Source organism: Bufo gargarizans, unplaced genomic scaffold (assembly GCF_014858855.1).
Source record: "Bufo gargarizans isolate SCDJY-AF-19 unplaced genomic scaffold, ASM1485885v1 fragScaff_scaffold_728_pilon, whole genome shotgun sequence".
In the NCBI taxonomy this organism is placed as follows: Eukaryota; Metazoa; Chordata; class Amphibia; order Anura; family Bufonidae; genus Bufo; species Bufo gargarizans.
Window position 1 is genome coordinate 39,136 of NW_025334175.1, and position 21,407 is coordinate 60,542.

A 21,407-nucleotide genomic window follows, 5' to 3' on the forward strand; every position below is an offset into this window, starting at 1 on the left:
GGGGTGCTGGAGCAGGGAGAGGGACACCGGAGCAGGGAGGAGGGGGTGCTGGAGCAGGGAGAGGGACACCGGAGCAGGGAGGAGGGGGTGCTGGAGCAGGGAGGGGGGGCACCAGAGCAGGGAGGGGGGGCACCAGAGCAGGGAGGGGGGTGCTGGAGCAGGAAAGGGGGGATGCTGGAGCAGGGAGAGGGACACCGGAGCAGGGAGGAGGGGGTGCTGGAGCAGGGAGGGGGGGCACCGGAGCAGGGAGGAGGGGGTGCTGGAGCAGGGAGGGGGGGCACCAGAGCAGGGAGGGGGGGCACCAGAGCAGGGAAAGGGGGGGCACCAGAGCAGGAAGGGGGGGCACCAGAGCAGGGAGGGGGGGCACCATAACAGGGAGGGGGCGCACCAGAGCAGGGAGGGGGCGCTGTAGCATGGAGTGTGGTGTTGAAGCAGGGGGAACAGGAGCAGGGAAGGGGGATGCTGGAGCAGGGAGGGCAGATGCTGGAGCAGGAAAGGGGGGATGCTGGAGCATGAAAGGGGGGATGCTGGAGCAGGGAGGGGGGATGCTAGAGCAGGGAGGGGGATGCTGGAGCAGGGAGGGGGGATGCTGGAGCAGGGAGGGGGGATGCTGGAGCAGGGAGGGGGGATGCTGGAGAAGGGAGGGGGATTCTGGAGAAGGGAGGGGGATTCTGGAGAAGGGAGGGGGATACTGGAGCAGGGAGGGAAGATGCTGGAGCGGGGGGTGCTGAAGAGGGGGGTGCTGGAGCAGGGAAGGAGGGCACCAGAACAGAGAGGGGGGATGCTGGAGCAGGGAGGGGGAGCACCGGAACAGGGATAGGGGTGCTGCACTTCATAGAAAGATATTCAGGATTTACTCCACACAGATCATCTATAATACCATATTACAGGAGCGGCTCCCCTCCCCCGCTACACACCTCTGTAATAGTGCTCACCTGAGGTAGGTACAGCTGTCTCAGTGAAGACATACTGTACGTGTCTCTAGGAATATTTTCCTGGTGTGACTGTCCCTTTATGACGGTGTGGGTATGTCTGGGAGAGCGCCCACTAATACCGTACTATGGTTCCCTCACTTCCTTCCACAAGTAAACTAATCTGAGAGGTGTGAAGCCATAAATGATAGGTTACGTTGCGGATATATTCTCTGTGCGTGAGTCATCTCTGGCGCAACGTCTCGGATCTCCGGGGGCGGACACGCCGCCGGCCAGGGACGAGGGAGCGCACTGCTTGTCTGTTTGTAAAAAGAAAATGTTACTAATAAAGTTATTTAAAAAAACTAAGTATATGATGAAATTGATGACTGCCTAAAAGAAAACTCCCCAGCAACCAATCACAGAGCAGCTTTCATGTTTTAAGGGCAGTCTATGAAATACAAGCTGCGCTGTGATTGGTTGCTATGGGCAACAAAAGGGGTGAGGCATGCCGGAGGGTAAAGGTTTGAGTAAGTGGGATGACAGGGGTGGGGTTTGTCCAAAGCTCGCCCACAATTTTCAGTCCCATGATGCTTTGCGGTAGATGCAAACCGTCTCTCCTAAAAGGACCACCAGGTCTTAGAAGAAAGGTCCAGAGGGTGTCACCCTCATGGGGGTGTGGTCTTTTCTACTCACCAGGCTCCTCCCTTCTTTTTTTTTTATCATAACTTTATTTAAAATTCCCGAACAAGCGCTCCCTCTGGGCCTGATCTCGTTCCGTTGACTCCGGGAACTGTACCACGTCGGACGCGCAGATATTACCGTTAATCCCGCTGGATAAAGCAGGCCAGACGGCAGCGCTCACTGAATTAAGAGCCAATCACAGGCTGAAGGTTACAGATCAGTAACCGGGAAGTGTCGCGATGTAGCTGAGCCAGCGCCGTATCCAGCGCTATTCCGGTCACGTTGTGACGATCTCCATAACTGCAGATGAGGGCCGTGGAGCGGGACTAGCCTCATTACCCAGAAGCCTCTTTGCGGGGTCAAGGGTTAGGACAGCAGTTTGTGTAGGCGGAGGATGGAGCGGTGATTTACGGCGATGCTAAGTGCCTCCATCTGGTACATTAAGAGGAAGATGCATCGTCATGGAAGCCTCGCGGGCCAAGATGGCGGGGTATGAGCGGAGGAGGCGAACGTGCCGACCTCCGCACGTAGCTTCTATATATAATACATATGATAGACAAGCATGTTCATCCTGGTCTTCCTGGTTCCTGAATACAATGCTAAAACGTCAGTTGAGACTGACACACAGAAAAGGGGGGGGGGGATTAAAATTAGTGAATCACAAGGGGGGGAAGGTTTTGGCCTCCCTGTTATGATATAAGGTAGATCCTGAATCTTGTTACGGAATACAATGCTAAATTGTCATTGAAGACTGACGTAGAGAAAAGTAAGATTTATTACAAATGAGGGAGGGGGTGAAGATGGCAGGTGCTGAGAAGAGAAGAAGGCAAATCAACGCACATCCTGATCTGCCTGGTTCATGAATACAATGCTAAAATGAGATAAGGGAGACTTATAATGAATGCATCAAAAGAGGGGATGAAAGTGGCAAATTTTGGCAAGGTTATGGCTTCCATGTAGTCATCCTGAGGCATGAGATGGATCAACATAGAGCCTGATGTTGATGGTTCCTGAATACGATGCTAAAATGTCAGTAAAAACTGCCCCCAACTCCCGTCATTCTGTTCTTTGTTCATATAGAATGTACTAAACGAAGGAAATATAGAACAGTTTTATATAATGGTTTGTGAATAGAATGCTAGAACTGCAGTGAAGACTGACACAGGGAATGTGGTAAGCTGTGTCCTTCCGCTTCATGCTGATCTGGAGGAACTTTGTATGTCTTGCCAAAATGAAATTTCTACAATTCTGGATCCGGTTTGTGGAAAGCTCCCGATTTCAGGGGTTGTCTTCTCCAGGAGAGGTGGTATAATGCTCGTCTCGTCTACCGCCATTATCTCTGCACCTAAATGGGGACATTACTGAGGGACATCAGCTCCCTCCTCTGCTCCCACGCTCACTTCATGAGCGGTTATTTACTCACCGCCGTTGCCGCTACATCCTATTATGTGTTTGGAAGCAAATTTACCTCTCGTGAACCATCCCATGCTTCTTCCACAGTCACATCTCTGAACCTCCCCAGAATCCTAACCCCTGGTCTCCTGGGATTCAGATGTGGAAGAACTACAAGTGCCAGGAAGCACTCCTAGTAAGACATGGCCTAAACCTTGCCGTCCCAACTCTAGTCAAGGATGAGATCATGGACCTATACCTCCAAAGATGGACCTGCCCTCAGTCCTCCAATAGTTCCAAACATCTCTTCCTGACTTGGTCCAATTCTTAGCTAAGTTGGACCATATGTGGCCACTGGCAGAGCCACCAATATCGCTGGCTAGACTGGAAGTTCCTCTGGGTTCTTCTATAAAGGACTCAACGTCGGACTCCTCCCAGCCTGCCATTGACCTTCTATAGTGGTTGGATGTACCAATCTAAGGTTCAACCAAGACCATCTATCCCAAAGAGTCCAATTCTTGGCCAAGTTGGACAATATATGGTCACCGGCAGAGCCACCAATATCGCTGGCTAGACTGAAAGCTAATCTGGGTTCTTCTAAAAAGGACTCAATGTCGGACTCCTCCCAGTCTACCATTGACCTTCTATAGTGGTTGGATGTACCAATCTAAGGTTCAAGCAAGACCATTTATCCCAAAGAGTCCAATTCTTAGCCAGGTTGGACAATACGAGCCACCAATATTGCTGGCTAGACTGGAAACTCCTCTGCGTTCTTCTATAAAGGACTCGTGGTCGGACTCCTTCCAGTCTACCATTGACCTTCTACAGTGGTTAGACGTACCAATCTAAGGTTCAACCAAGACCATCTATCCCAAAAGTGGGACCATGCTCTTAAATATGGGTTGACTTTCCTCCATGTTTGGCTGGCTCACAAATTCAAGCTGAATGAGTAGAATTTATTTCTAAGCCAACAGGTGCTGATGGACATGGGTATCTAAGGTGGTGAGAAGTAGTCACACCCCAAGGTTGGAATTGTCCCAGTCCACCAGTACCCTTTCATAGGGGTTTTCGGTACCAATCTAAGGCTTGTGCCATACTTGATCATGGGAAGGGGTTCAACCAAGACCAGCTATCCCAAAAAGTGGGACCCAACTTTGAATTATGGGTTCACTTTCCTCTATGTTTGGCTGCCTAAAAAATTAAAACTGAATAAATAGAATCTATGTTTCGAGCCAACAGATGGTGGTGGATATGGGCATCAAAGGGAGTGAGAAGTAGCAGTCACAGCCCACAGTTGGACTCCTCCCAATCTACCATTGAACTTCCATAGTGGTACCAATCTAAGTTCAACTAAGACTTTCTATCCCAAAAGTGGGGCCAAACTGAGAATTATCGGTTCACTTTTCTCCATGCTTGGCTGTCTCAAAAATTCAAGCTGAATGAGTAGAATCTATTTCTAAGTTAACAGATGTTGAAGAACACAGGCATCAAAGGTGGTGGGAGGTTGTAGTCGCACCCCACGGTAGGACTCCTCCTGGTCTACTATTGACTTTCCATAGGGGGTTCTTGATAATAGGAATTGCTTCAACCAAGATCTTGTACCTCAAAAGTAGGGACAAACTTTGAAGTATGGGTTCACTCATGTTTGGTTCAAAAATACAAGCTGAATGAGTAGAATCTATTTTTTGAGCCAACAGGTGGTGATCGACATCAAATGGGGTGAGAGGTAGTAGTCACACCTTAATCCTGGTTCATGAGGGGCCAAATTCCAGTCTAAAACACAGGACAACATAAATATTATAAAAGTCCCAGGGTAGGTTCAGCTGGAGCCTGGTGGATGTAAAGAAGAGCTGGGGACACTTGAGAATTTCCATTATGGACCATTCTCCAGTAATGGCCTTCAAGGCCCCATCTACTGGGGGACCAGTATGAATTTGTTGTTCATGCAGAGGGGATTAGAGGGTCGGTTGCCATGGCATCCCGGGCAGTTATAGATGTTCCGATCAATCATGTTAGGATTTTCATGGGGAGAAGTCAGTGAGATAAGTGGCTGCGGTGGTGCCCTGGAACTCCAACTAATAGGATTATAATGTAATTGGTGTGAGGGGCGGGGGAGCTTACATTTGGAGGACCCCCGACATGGGGAAGTGGAGCCCAAGGCAGCAAGGATAATGTGATCGACTGGCTCTGGCTGGCGGCCATCATTTATAGACCATTAATGGAGCACAGGTCCACCGCAACGTAATGGCTTTCTAATGACCCTGGAGTGCTATAATGGTGTCACAGAGCTCAGTAATAATAGCATGATGAATATCTATCTATCTAATATCTATCTCATATCTATCTATCTATCTATCTATCTCCTAATCTCATATCTATCTATCTATCTCCTAATCTCATATCTATCTATCTATCTATCTAATATCTATCTATCTATCTCCTATCTATCTATCTAATATCTATCTATCTATCTATCTATCTATCTATCTCATATCTATCTATCTATCTAATATCTATCTATCTATCTCCTATCTATCTATCTCATATCTTCTATCTATCTATCTATCTCATATCTATCTATCTATCTCATATCTATCTATCTCATATCTATCTATCTATCTCATATCTATCTATCTATCTCATATCTATCTATCTAATATCTATCTATCTATCTCATATCTATCTATCTATCTCATATCTATCTATCTCATATCTATCTCATATCTATCTATCTCATATCTATCTCCTATCTATCTATCTATCTCATATCTTCTATCTATCTATCTCATATCTATCTATCTTCTATCTATCTATCTCATATCTATCTATCTCATATCTATCTCCTATCATATCTATCTAGTCTATCTCCTATCTATCTATCTATCTATCTATCTCATATCTTCTATCTATCTATCTCATATCTATCTATCTATCTCATATCTATCTATCTATCTCATATCTATCTATCTCATATCTATCTATCTCATATCTATCTATCTCATATCTATCCATCTCATATCTATCTATCTCATATCTATCTATCTCATATCTATCTCATATCTATCTCATATCTATCTATCTCATATCTATCTATCTATCTATCTATCTATCTATCTCATATCTATCTATCTATCTATCTCCTATCTATCTATCTATCTATCTATCTATCTATCTATCTATCTCATATCTATCTCATATCTATCTATCTATCTATCTAATATCTATCTATCTCCTATCTATCTATCTCATGTCTATCTATCTCCTATCTATCTATCTATCTATCTATCTATCTCATATCTATCTATCTATCTCATATCTATCTATCTATCTATCTATCTAATATCTATCTCATATCTATCTATCTATCTCCTATCTATCTATCTATCTATCTATCTATCTATCTCCTATCCATCTATCTATATCCTATCTATCTCATATCTATCTATCTATCTATCTATCTATCTATCTATCTATCTCATATCTATCTATCTATCTATCTATCTATCTCATATCTATCTATCTCATATCTATCTCTCGGCCTCGGTATAACCCGTGGTGGGAGCTGGGCTTCTTGTCCTGAGGTGTGTGAGGCGGGCAGGAAGTCGGGCAGGGATATGGCGGTCTGTGAGCGGAAGCCGGGAACAATAATTCCTAGTCTGTGAGGAAACATGGAGATGACATTGCTGATGAGCGGAGAAAGTTTCTGAGAAGAGGCGGAGGCGAGATCAGAACCTGCATCGTTCAGAATGACCCTCTCCCCGTTTACTACAACGCCTAAACTATTCCCTGCCCTAGACCGCCAGAGATGTTACCATTTACTCCTTCACTATGTATTTAGATTGCATGGCAGTATTATAAACACATTGTATGGCAGTATTAATTAAACATTGTATGATGTATTATTAACCAATTGGATAGCGGTATCATTAATACGTGGTATGGCAGTATTATAAACACATTGTACGACTGGATGTGAAACACATTGTATGGTTGTATTATTAAGACACTGTACGGGGGTATTATTTAAACATAGTACAGCAGTATTATTTACATATTGTATGAAGGTTATATTTAGTCATTGACGGTATTAATTAAACATTATATGGCTGTATTATGAAGACATCGTATGACAGTATTATTAGCACATTCTATGACTATTTTTAAGACACTGTATGCTGGTATTATCTAAATATTGACAGTATTCTTAACACATGATATGGCTGTATTATTCAGACACTGTACGGCAGCATTATTTAGACATAGTATGGCAGTATCATTTACATATTATATTTTGAAGGCATTTTTTAACATTGTATGGCAGTGTAGTGTGGGGAGTGTATGGCAGTGTAGTGTGGGGAGTGTATGGCAGTGTAGTGTGGGGAGTGTATGGCAGTGTAGTGTGGGGCGTGTATGGCAGTGTAGTGTGGGGAGTGTATGGCAGTGTAGTGTGGGGAGTGTATGGCAGTGTAGTGTGGGGAGTGTATGGCAGTGTAGTGTGGGGAGCGTATGGCAGTGTAGTGTGGGAGTGTATGGCAGTGTAGTGTGGGGAGTGTATGGCAGTGTAGTGTGGGGAGTGTATGGCAGTGTAGTGTGGGGAGTGTATGGCAGTGTAGTGTGGGGAGTGTATGGCAGTGTAGTGTATGGCAGTGTAGTGTGGGGAGTGTATGGCAGTGTAGTGTGGGGAGTGTATGGCAGTGTAGTGTGGGGAGTGTATGGCAGTGTAGTGTGGGGAGTGTATGGCAGTGTAGTGTGGGGAGTGTATGGCAGTGTAGTGTGGGGAGTGTATGGCAGTGTAGTGTGGGGAGTGTATGGCAGTGCTTTCTCAGCAGTATCGCAGTAGTAATAGTTGAGTACTGTATGGTGGAATTATTTAGGGACCCACCGTCCAGATTCAGGAAAACCCATTAGAGCCACAGCCATGTTTGGTGAGAGGACTACAGACCCTCGCGCCGCCCCGGCACAGTACAGTTCCGGAGTACCCCTTTAGTGTTTACCGCGGTAATTCCCTCTTTAAAGCCAGACATTCGCTCCTGTCTTCACATCTCTCCTCCGCGGCTCCTCTTTCTACCACACGTTGGTCCTCATTTCTTCTTTCTGACATTATAAAGTGAGGTCCTGCCCTGCAGGCATTAAATAATACCCCGCACGTACATCTGACGCCGGGCGCGCGGCAGACGTAACTCCGAGGAAGACGTCTCCGAACAGATTGATCTTTATGTCTCTCGTTACTGGGCGCCGGGCGCGCTCGCCCCTAATTGTCACATTCCCAGTTGTTGATCTTAAGTAAGCAGTTTTGTTGCAGCGATTATCACTTTCGGCGTGGCGGGGCTCTCGGCGGAAACGTGGCGGTGGATTCTCTGCGATGAGATGTGACCCCTTTTAGGATGTAATTGCAGCACTGTGTCGCATTGGTTGTCAGCGCTTCTCCCTATGCAGAAGATCGAACGCTCGCGCATTACATATTGATGGCGCCATTCGGATGAAAATTAAAGGTTGACTCCAATTACGGTGGAAAAATTGAAATGTGACTGCTGTTAACCCCAAAAGTCCAATTCCAACATCTCGCAACCACGCGCGTCTGAGAAGCTGAGATACGGGGAGTTGTTTGTCGGCTCGTCACGCCATTGCTTCTCTCATATGGAGAAAGCAAGGTAGTCACCGAGGGTTTGCAGGGCATTCTGGGTAAATATCAGCCCCGGAATTCGGACTCCTAGGCCGCCAGGGACAGAACATAACCGGTGCCCACCTTGTACCCCCTAACGACGTGGAAAGATGAAGTAGTCACTCCGTTTTCAATTAAAGGGAAAGCCTAAATCCTTCTAGAACCTGGCAGTTAGGAGTCGGGGACAGGGAGGTGACAACGGGAGCAGAGGCGGCCATATTGTTTTGTACAGTGGACCTTGATGTCTCACAGGAACAGAGCTGCAGTGACCTTGAAGGAAGCGAGCGGGCAGCAGTTTACCCCCCGCCGCCCATTTCAATATTATTTTACCTTAATTAATACTATAAATAGTGGGGATTAAAGGAGAACTCCGCGCGGCCAGCGGCACACTGGTCTGGAAGCCTTTGAAGTGACTAAAGTCCCTGTAATGTTAGACGATCGGAACGGAGAGCCACTCCAAAAACAGCTGCTATAATGATCTTACAAGACCCTCCGAGCGGTGACACCGGAGAGCAGGTGAGAGGCCCCCACAGCGCCCCCAGCCGCCGACTGTGTAAACTGCGAACGGCTGACATAGCTATCATATGTCACACAGTGTGCGGGCGGAGGGAGACATGCGCCAAAGTCCTGCGCTTACAAAGAGAGACATGCTGCTATAACCTGGGTATCTCCTGTATATAGTGATGTGGAGCATGCTGCTATAACCTGGGCATCTCCTGTATATAGTGATGTGGAGCATGCTGGTATAACCTGGGCATCTCCTGTATATAATTATATATGTACAGCTGGTATAAGTTATACATCTTCTGTATATAGTGATATGGACCATGCTGCTATAACCTGGGCATCTCCTGTATATAATTATACATGTACAGCTGGTATAAGTTATACATCTTCTTGTAGATAGTGATATAGACCATGCTGCTATAACCTGGGCATCTCCTGTATATAATTATATATGTACAGCTGGTATAACCTGGGCATCTCCTGTATATAATTATATATGTACAGCTGGTATAAGTTATACTTCTTCTTGTATATAGTGATATGGACCATGCTGCTATAACCTGGGCATCTCCTGTATATAACTATATATGTACAGCTGGTATAACCTGGGCATCTCCTGTATATAATTATATATGTACAGCTGGTATAACCTGGGTATCTCCTGTATATAATTATATATGTACAGCTGGTATAAGTTATACATCTTCTTGTATATAGTGATGTGGAGCATGCTGCTATAACCTGGGCATCTCCTGTATATAATTATACATGTACAGCTGGTATAAGTTATACATCTTCTTGTATACAGTGATATAGAGCATGCCGGTATAACCTGGGCATCTCCTGTATATAATTATATATGTACAGCTGGTATAACCTGGGCATCTCCTGTATATAATTATATATGTACAGCTGGTATAACCTGGGCATCTCCTGTATACAGTGATATGGAGCATGCTGGTATAACCTGGGCATCTCCTGTATACAGTGATATGGAGCATGCTGCTATAACCTGGGCATCTCCTGTATACAGTGATATGGAGCATGCTGGTATAACCTGGGCATCTCCTGTATATAATTATATATGTACAGCTGGTATAAGTTATACATCTTCTTGTATATAGTGATAAGGAGCATGCTGGTATAACCTGGGTATCTCCTGTATATAATTATATATGTACAGCTGGTATAAGTTATACATCTTCTTGTATATAGTGATATGGAGCATGCTGGTATAACCTGGGCATCTCCTGTATATAATTATATATGTACAGCTGGTATAAGTTATACATCTCCTGTATACAGTGATATGGAGCATGCTGGTATAACCTGGGCATCTCCTGTATATAATTATATATGTACAGCTGGTATAAGTTATACATCTTCTTGTATATAGTGATGTGGAGCATGCTGGTATAACCTGGGCATCTCCTGTATATAATTATATATGTACAGCTGGTATAAGTTATACATCTTCTTGTATATAGTGATATGGAGCATGCTGGTATAACCTGGGCATCTCCTGTATATAATTATATATGTACAGCTGGTATAACCTGGGCATCTCCTGTATATAGTGATATATGTACAGCTGGTATAAGTTATACATCTTCTTGTATATAGTGATATGGAGCATGCTGGTATAACCTGGGCATCTCCTGTATATAGTGATATATGTACAGCTGGTATAAGTTATACATCTTCTTGTATATAGTGATATGGAGCATGCTGGTATAACCTGGGTATCTCCTGTATATAACTATATATGTACAGCTGGTATAAGTTATACATCTTCTTGTATATAGTGATATGGAGCATGCTGGTATAACCTGGGCATCTCCTGTATATAATTATATATGTACAGCTGGTATAACCTGGGCATCTCCTGTATATAGTGATATATGTACAGCCGGTATAACCTGGGTATCTCCTGTATATAATTATATATGTACAGCTGGTATAAGTTATACATCTTCTTGTATACAGTGATATGGAGCATGCTGGTATAACCTGGTATCTCCTGTATATAATTATATATGTACAGCTGGTATAACCTGGGTATCTCCTGTATATAATTATATATGTACAGCTGGTATAACCTGGGTATCTCCTGTATATAATTATATATGTACAGCTGGTATAAGTTATACATCTCCTGTATACAGTGATATGGAGCATGCTGGTATAACCTGGGCATCTCCTGTATATAATTATATATGTACAGCTGGTATAAGTTATACATCTTCTTGTATATAGTGATGTGGAGCATGCTGGTATAACCTGGGCATCTCCTGTATATAATTATATATGTACAGCTGGTATAAGTTATACATCTTCTTGTATATAGTGATATGGAGCATGCTGGTATAACCTGGGCATCTCCTGTATATAGTGATATATGTACAGCTGGTATAAGTTATACATCTTCTTGTATATAGTGATATGGAGCATGCTGGTATAACCTGAGCATCTCCTGTATATAGTGATATATGTACAGCTGGTATAACCTGGGCATCTCCTGTATATAATTATATATGTACAGCTGGTATAAGTTATACATCTTCTTGTATATAGTGATATGGAGCATGCTGGTATAACCTGGGCATCTCCTGTATATAGTGATATATGTACAGCTGGTATAAGTTATACATCTTCTTGTATATAGTGATATGGAGCATGCTGGTATAACCTGGGCATCTCCTGTATATAATTATATATGTACAGCTGGTATAAGTTATACATCTTCTTGTATATAGTGATATGGAGCATGCTGGTATAACCTGGGCATCTCCTGTATATAATTATATATGTACAGCTGGTATAACCTGGGCATCTCCTGTATATAATTATATATGTACAGCTGGTATAACCTGGGTATCTCCTGTATATAATTATATATGTACAGCTGGTATAACCTGGGCATCTCCTGTATACAGTGATATGGACCATGCTGGTATAACCTGGGCATCTCCTGTATATAATTATATATGTACAGCTGATATAACCTGGGCATCTCCTGTATACAGTGATATGGACCATGCTGGTATAACCTGGGCATCTCCTGTATATAATTATATATGTACAGCTGGTATAACCTGGGCATCTCCTGTATATAATTATATACATACAGCTGGTATAACCTGGGCATCTCCTGTATATAATTATATATGTACAGCTGGTATAAGTTATACATCTTCTTGTATACAGTGATATGGACCATGCTGGTAAAACCTGGGCATCTCCTGTATATAATTATATATGTACAGCTGATATAACCTGGGCATCTCCTGTATACAGTGATATGGAGCATGCTGCTATAACCTGGGCATCTCCTGTATATAGTGATGTGGAGCATGCTGCTATAACCTGGGCATCTCCTGTATATAGTGATGTGGAGCATGCTGGTATAACCTGGGCATCTCCTGTATATAATTATATATGTACAGCTGATATAAGTTATACATCTTCTTGTATATAGTGATATGGAGCATGCTGGTATAACCTGGGCATCTCCTGTATACAGTGATATGGAGCATGCTGGTATAACCTGGGCATCTCCTGTATACAGTGATGTGGAGCATGCTGCTATAACCTGGGCATCTCCTGTATACAGTGATATGGAGCATGCTGGTATAACCTGGGCATCTCCTGTATATAATTATATATGTACAGCCGGTATAAGTTATACATCTTCTTGTATATAGTGATATGGAGCATGCTGGTATAACCTGGGCATCTCCTGTATATAATTATATATGTACAGCTGGTATAAGTTATACATATTCTTGTATATAGTGATATGGAGCATGCTGGTATAACCTGGGCATCTCCTGTATATAGTGATATATGTACAGCTGGTATAACCTGGGCATCTCCTGTATATAATTATACATGTACAGCTGGTATAACCTGGGCATCTCCTGTATACAGTGATATGGAGCATGCTGGTATAACCTGGGCATCTCCTGTATATAATTATACATGTACAGCTGGTATAAGTTATACATCTTCTTGTATACAGTGATATGGAGCATGCTGGTATAACCTGGGTATCTCCTGTATATAACTATATATGTACAGCTGGTATAAGTTATACATCTTGTATATAGTGTTATGGAGCATGCTGGTATAACCTGGGTATCTCCTGTATATAACTATATATGTACAGCTGGTATAACCTGGGCATCTCCTGTATATAATTATATATGTACAGCTGGTATAAGTTATACATCTTCTTGTATATAGTGATATGGAGCATGCTGGTATAACCTGGGCATCTCCTGTATATAATTATATATGTACAGCTGGTATAACCTGGGCATCTCCTGTATATAATTATACATGTACAGCTGGTATAACCTGGGTATCTCCTGTATATAATTATATACTGGCGTTCTATCAGATTATAATTGCCGCTTTGATGGGACAGTGCTGTATTATAACGAGATAGCGGCTCAATAAATCTATGTTCTACGCAACATTTAAATTTTTTAGTTCATGTTGGGAGTTCATAAACAGCCCATTAAAGCCGTAACGCTATCAGCTGAGCTGCTATAAACCCTCGCCTCATATTAGAAGGAATCCATCACAGGAAAATAGGATTACTTTCACTAGCTAAATACCTACTACTATTAACATTAACTTCTATGGAAAGGATCCAGATTTAGGAAAATCTTTGATTAAAAAGAGTTCTTGCCAATAATAAAAGTGGCTGTATTCATTCATGGGAATAGGAAGTATTTCCAGAATCTGCTAAACTGATATTAAAGCCTGAATTTCTTGTAAATGTATAAGACTATCATAATTATAATACTGCTTAGAATATAACTACTATAATACTGCCTCCTATGTACAAGAATATAACTACTATAATACTGCCTCCTATGTACAAGAATATAACTACTATAATACTACTCCTATGTACAAGAATATAACTACTATAATACTGCCTCCTATGTACAGGAATATAACTACTATAATACTGCTCCTATGTACAAGAATATAACTACTATAATACTGCTCCTATGTACAAGAATATAACTACTATAATACTGCTTCTACGTACAAGAATATAACTACTATAATACTGCTCCTATGTACAGGAATATAACTACTATAATACTGCTCCTATGTACAAGAATATAACTACTATAATACTGCTCCTATGTACAGGAATATAACTACTATAATACTGCTCCTATGTACAAGAATATAACTACTATAATACTGCTCCTATGTACAAGAATATAACTACTATAATACTGCTCCTATGTACTAGAATATAACTACTATAATACTGCTTCTATGTACAGGAATATAACTACTATAATACTGCTCCTATGTACAGGAATATAACTACTATAATACTGCTCCTATGTACAAGAGTATAACTACTATAATACTGCTTCTACGTACAAGAATATAACTACTATAATACTGCTCCTATGTACAGGAATATAACTACTATAATACTGCTCCTATGTACAAGAATATAACTACTATAATACTGCTCCTATGTACAGGAATATAACTACTATAATACTGCTCCTATGTACAAGAATATAACTACTATAATACTGCTCCTATGTACAAGAATATAACTACTATAATACTGCTCCTATGTACTAGAATATAACTACTATAATACTGCTTCTATGTACAGGAATATAACTACTATAATACTGCTCCTATGTACAGGAATATAACTACTATAATACTGCTCCTATGTACAAGAATATAACTACTATAATACTGCTCCTATGTACAGGAATATAACTACTATAATACTGCTCCTATGTACTAGAATATAACTACTATAATACTGCCTCCTATGTACAGTAATATAACGACTATAATACTGCCTCCTATGTACAAGAATATAACTACTATAATACTGCTCCTATAACAGGAATATAACTACTATAATACTGCCTCCTATGTACAGGGATATAACTACTATAATACTGCTCCTATGTACAAGAATATAACTACTATAATACTGCTCCTATGTACAAGAATATAACTACTATAATACTGCTCCTATGTACAAGACTATAACTACTATAATACTGCTCCTATGTACAAGAATATAACTACTATAATACTGCTCCTATGTACAAGAATATAACTACTATAATACTGCCTGCTATGTACAAGAATATAACTACTATAATACTGCTCCTATGTACAGGAATATAGCTACTATAATACTGCTCCTATGTACAAGAATATAACTACTATAATACTGCCCCCTATGTACAAGAATATAACTACTATAATACTGCTCCTATAACAGGAATATAACTACTATAATACTGCCTCCTATGTACAAGAATATAACTACTATAATACTGCCTCCTATGTACAAGAATATATCTACTATAATACTGCTCCTATGTACAAGAATGTAACTACTATAATACTGCCTCCTATGAACAAGAATATAACTACATTAATACTGCCTCCCATGTACAAGAATATAACTACTATAATACTACCTCCTATGTACAAGAATAGAACTACTATAATACTGCCTCCTATGTACAAGAATATAACTACTATAATACTGCTCTAATGTACAAGAATATAACTACTATAATACTGCTCCTATGTATAATATAACTACTATAATACTGCTCCTATGTACAAGAATATAACTGCTATAATACTGCTCCTATGTACAAGAATATAACTACTATAATACTGCCTCCTATGTACAAGAATATAACTACTATAATACTGCTCCTATGTACAGGAATATAACTACTATAATACTGCTTCCTATGTACAAGAATATAACTACTATAATACTGCTCCTATGTACAGGAATATAACTACTATAATACTGCCCCTATGTACAAGAATATAGCTACTATAATACTGCTCCTATGTACAAGAATATAACTACTATAATACTGCTCCTATGTACAAGAATATAACTACTATAATACTGCCTTCTATGTACAAGAATATAACTACTATAATACTGCCTCCTATGTACAAGGATATAACTACTATAATACTGCTCCTATGTACAAGAATATAACTACTATAATACTGTTTTCTGTGTGCTAGAGTATAACTAGTATAATACTGTGGTTTACACTGGGACTATTCTATTTTTGCCGGATTTGGGGTGTTCGGGGGTTATCGGGGGTATTTCTGCACCGCCCATAGCTGGCAATATGTGGGATTACGGTCGTTCTTACCATCATTTCTCTTATATTGCAGATTTACGCTCTTCGCTGAAGGTGAAGGACTCTTCTGCGGTCACTGAGCAGCAGTACGGTAAGGCTCTACCTGTGTCTCGTCTCCGTCGTGCGGCTTTCCTCTCAGTTGTGTAATTTATAGGGCCATCATAGTATCATCCTGTGGAGCTGTTGCGGTATGACAGCCACTTACTCGGCAGATGTCACCACCAGGGCTCTTTATTGTCAATTTATTGTGCAGTTTGAGTTTTCCAAAAAACATAAAAATAACTATCCTTAAAGGGACATGTCACTAATGAACTAGATGTAATACCAAGCACGACCACAACAATGTGTATGGCGCTGTGAGCTCCGATCTATAGAAGTGTACCTCCCATCGATCAGCTATTTATGGCTAAAACATGTGGAGCCTCCAGCCCGTCCGCTGAGGGAAGTTCTCCCTGATAGAGGGAGACAAATGAGGCGGTATAATGCGGTGTGATGTGCCGACCACAAAGGTCAGCCGCCGGCGTTTGGGTTACTCGGCTTTACTAATAATGCACAAAACACAGCTTTTTCCAATAAAACAGGAGGCGCGCGGCCTTGATATAATTCATTCATTTATATTCATGGCGCCCACGTAAAAGAGCAAACAAATCTGAACGAGGGAAGGTGCTGCATACCAAATAATCGCTCCGATCGCTCACCGCAAACCCACGACACCCACTGAGCAGCTCCCGGCGGCGTGCGGAGTATGGCGGCAGAGCGAACGGGGGATCGACATGGCCGGGAACTTTCAATAGCAACTCCAGAATCACCCTAATATTATATGGTGCCATGTGCAGTAGCCCCTGTAATGTGTTATACCGCCATACAGTGTACCATACCGTACAACAATTCCCTGCAGTAACATCAACAAGTCAAATCTACTGGAGTGAACGGGAACATGTCGCAATATAACCAGGCAGAGTCTGGGTGACAACCAATATGGCCTCCAAATATGTAAGTCCCTCCCATTTCACCCAGGAAGGCCCCCCAAAATCACGTATAAACAATTAGCCCCGCCCCACCGCTAATCCCTTCACAAGACAGTTGGAGGTAGGCCGCCATTAAGGCTTCCCCCAACTTTCTTCAACTCGATAACTGATTATATACATAGTCACCGTTTTGGCACTCAAGAGGCGGGGTTTATACAAACTACGCCCAATGCGTTCTTCCTTTAAGGGCAAGACTTTTAACCAATTTTTACTTGGTGGGTTACGATGTTGGTAGGTGTGATCTCCCCATTGTGCCAGTGTGTGCGTCCCAACGACGACAGGCTTCTCTCCATTTCAAGCCTTGAGATAGATTGCCGCTATATTGTTCTTACTGGTGGGAATGGAGGAGGACAAAATAAAACACATGCATTCTTGGCAGGCATTGCTAGTCGAAGCTACAACCCTGACCATTAGACCTCCTCAGCTGATTCTATAATCCTGGAGAACCCCTTTAAGGCCTCCAACATGACACCCAGGAGCCATGTCAGCTGCGACACTCCGCCAGTCTGAGGGATTCTGCGGCGGAGTACAGTTACTCCTAATGCATAATGTATGAACCTCATTGTCTCCAGGTCCCTTTTACACGAGGCGAGGAGGCCACGTCAGAGCCCTCCACACACACGTCTCTGCAGCAGCTCTACATTGACTACGAGAGATCTGAGAGTGACAGATCCCAGGCAGAATGTTTCTAAAATTACGTTGTCACAGCTCCGCCCCTTTTATTGGCATTAACCCTCCAATATCCTCCTCTCAGGGGTCCATACGAGAAGCAGTTCTGTGAGGTTCTCACACTAGTTAGTTAAAGGGACCACTCCCTTTTTCATAGGAGGCCTGGCAATCTGCTAACGTCCATGAGTCTGGCTTTGAACACTGCCTGAAGAAGGAGCAGCAGTCGTTAATTTCTAATGACCATACAGATGGACTAGGTGCCCCAAAATGAGAGACACTCTGGTCCATAATGGTGGGGGGAGTCGTAAGAATGGTGGGGTCTCTATGATGTCCAAATGACCTTAAAGGACCTACACAAAGATTGTCCTGTCAAGATAACCCTTTAACCTGCTTCTGGGCTTACCTCTGGCACGGACAGATTAGGTGGTCACCGAAGACTTCCATTCCCTGGTAGTATGGAGGCTCTACAGGGTCAAAAATAGGGAAAGAAAATCATCGGTGACCGCCTCATTGCTTCCATGAGGTAAAAATGAAGGGACGCTGGACCTTTTCAGTCGAACTTTCACAACCGGTTGTTTCGCAATTTTCAGTTTATTTGTAGACAATACGTTTCGGGGTACTACTGACCCCTTTGTCAAGTCTTCCACAGTGCAGCCGTTCATGAGATCTGGCTCCTGGTCACGTGGTCCCTCCAGTTGGCCAGGAGCCAGATCTCAAGAACGGCTGCACTGTCCAGCCTCCTGCTGTCCATACGTTAGACTGAAAAGGTCCAGCGTCCCTTCATTTCTACTGTCTTACCCGAGTGGTGGGGTGGCTTCTGCCCAAGGTGATCGGATAAATCCAGGCTGCATCAACCGTGAACCATCTCCACTTGGCCCTCATTGTGGTTGCGCCCAAACTGGTCCAACCTCAATAGGTGAGCAAACCATTTTAAGTTTTGGATATCCCACTTATCGGACATACTCACCCAATGAGCGCCTTTCTCTATTCTTTGGCCACTATTTGTTGTACCACGAGGTAAAGCAGCTCTAGAGTGTGAGCACCTCACCAAACAGCTCCTCATATCTCAGCTTCCTGGATGCTGAGACCCTTATCTGTGTATATATATCGAAGGCCCACCAGTCAAGGGCGAGTAGGCCTGAACTTCAGGGAGAAGAATGGTGGGCCCACTAAACGGGTTTATGTCGCTTAGGCAACCAGACCGCTGGCTCTCCTTGGCAACGCCTTCCCTAAGAACGTTACCTGCGGCTAATTTAAGAGCTTAATCTGGGATGAGCCTTGGTGGGTCAGAACATAGGACCTTAGAACCTCTCCCTGTATCCGACCAAGACGAGAGGGGTCACGAGGGATTATTGCGGGTGGCGAGGCATGTGATGTCTTAATCTGGTTAATCCTGTTGAGGTGAGGGCAATGACTGGGCAGAGGGTGATAAGCAGTTTCCCAGCACTGGGGTCTGTTCTTCAGATAATCTGGAGATGTTAACTGCAAGAACATTGCCGGGATCAGGAGCGTGACCCTGCCTCATTACAGTAACTAATGTGCCTGGTGCAATTGTAACGAACAATACCGCCCCGCGTTGTATTATACATGGCAGGCATAGCTTAATATAGCGACAGCACATGCCAAAGAAAGCCTTCCCCCTATTGAGCACACAGATGAGCAGCATAGTGCAGTATAGATAACGAGCAAGTGACCACAAGTAATACAAAACTGTGTCATTTACTATCACTCGCTCCTCACCAGCACCAGTCACAACGCTGTGTATTCTCTGTTACTGTTATGTGCTCCTTACTTGATACCAGGTGTATGCTATGCCTATTGCTGTCACTTGCTCCTTATCTGTGATAATCTGTGTATTCTGTATGTTATTGTCACTTACTCCTTACCTATGATAAACTAAGAGCGCCAGGTGTATTCTATGCCTATTGCTGTCACTTACTCCTTACCTATGATAAACTAAGAGTACCATTATTGTGTATTCGATGACCATTGCATGTATATTCTGTCCACGTTACCTGCTCTTTACCTGTGATATTTATATAGCATCAGGGTAACAATACCATGTATTCATTGTCTATTATTACTTACTCCTTACCTATGATAAACTAAGAGCGCCAGGTGTATTCTATGCCTATTGCTGTCACTTACTCCTTACCTATGATAATCTAAGAGCGCCAGGTGTATTCTATGCCTATTGCTGTCACTTACTCCTTACCTATGATAAACTAAGAGCGCCAGGTGTATTCTATGCCTATTGCTGTCACTTACTCCTTACCTATGATAAACTAAGAGCGCCAGGTGTATGCTATGCCTATTGCTGTCACTTGCTCCTTATCTGTGATAATCTGTGTATTCTGTATGTTATTGTCACTTACTCCTTACCTATGATAAACTAAGAGCGCCAGGTGTATTCTATGCCTATTGCTGTCACTTACTCCTTACCTATGATAATCTAAGAGTACCATTATTGTGTATTCGATGGCCATTGCATGTATATTCTGTCCACGTTACCTGCTCTTTACCTGTGATATTTATATAGCATCAGGGTAACAATACCTTGTATTCATTGTCTATTATTACTTGCTCCTTACCTATTAAAGTTAGCAAGCAGCGGGGCTACATTACTGTCTATCGGAGGTCACTAGGGCTAACATATTGTGTGTTCTGTGCCCATGTCTCTTCCTCCGTGTCAGGGTGGTAATACGGAGTTTTCTACGCACATTACTGTCACTTACCTACAATAATCTGGGGGCACCAGGTCTACAATGCTGTTACTGTCACTAGCTCCTTACCTATGATTATCGAAGAGCACTAAGGCTACAATGCTTTGTATTCTGTGCAATTTACTGTCACTTGCCCCTTGCCTATGATAATCAGAGGGCACCAGGGTTACAATACCCTGCATTCTGTGTGGGTCTATTAATGGCACTTGCTCCTTACCTATGGTATTCAGAGAGCTTCATGGCAACAATACTGTGTATTCTCTGACCCATACTGCTAATTGCTCCCTAAAATTATCAGAGAGGACCAGGACTTTGCATATTCTATGTACATTATTGTCACTTGCTTATTTCCTATGATAATCAGAGAGGACCAGGACTTGGAGTATTCTGTGTACATTACTGTCACTTGCTCCTTATCTATGATAATCAGAGAGGAGCAGGACTTGGAGTATTCTGTGTACATTACTGTCACTTGCTCCTTATCTATGATAATCAGAGAGGACCAGGACTTGGAGTATTCTGTGTACATTACTGTCACTTGCTCCTTATCTATGATAATCAGAGAGGACCAGGACTTGGAGTATTCTGTGTACATTACTGTCACTTGCTCCTTATCTATGATAATCAGAGAGGAC

The 21,407-nt window shown here is 42.5% G+C and overlaps 1 protein-coding gene across 6 annotated transcripts in view; it reads left to right on the forward strand.

Moving 5' to 3' along the window:
• The window catches only part of SEMA6C (semaphorin 6C), a 146,804-nt gene that overhangs the window by 34,089 nt on the left and 91,308 nt on the right, over nucleotides 1-21,407 (forward strand). For 5 of the 6 annotated variants that reach the window (XM_044273546.1, XM_044273550.1, XM_044273549.1 and 2 more), the window contains exon 2: nucleotides 16,387-16,443. The gene's annotated coding sequence lies outside the window, so the exon portion shown is untranslated. Of the gene's footprint in view, nucleotides 1-8,916; nucleotides 9,166-16,386; nucleotides 16,444-21,407 lie in introns of those variants that run through there. The other variant, XM_044273548.1, reaches the window with a different exon arrangement.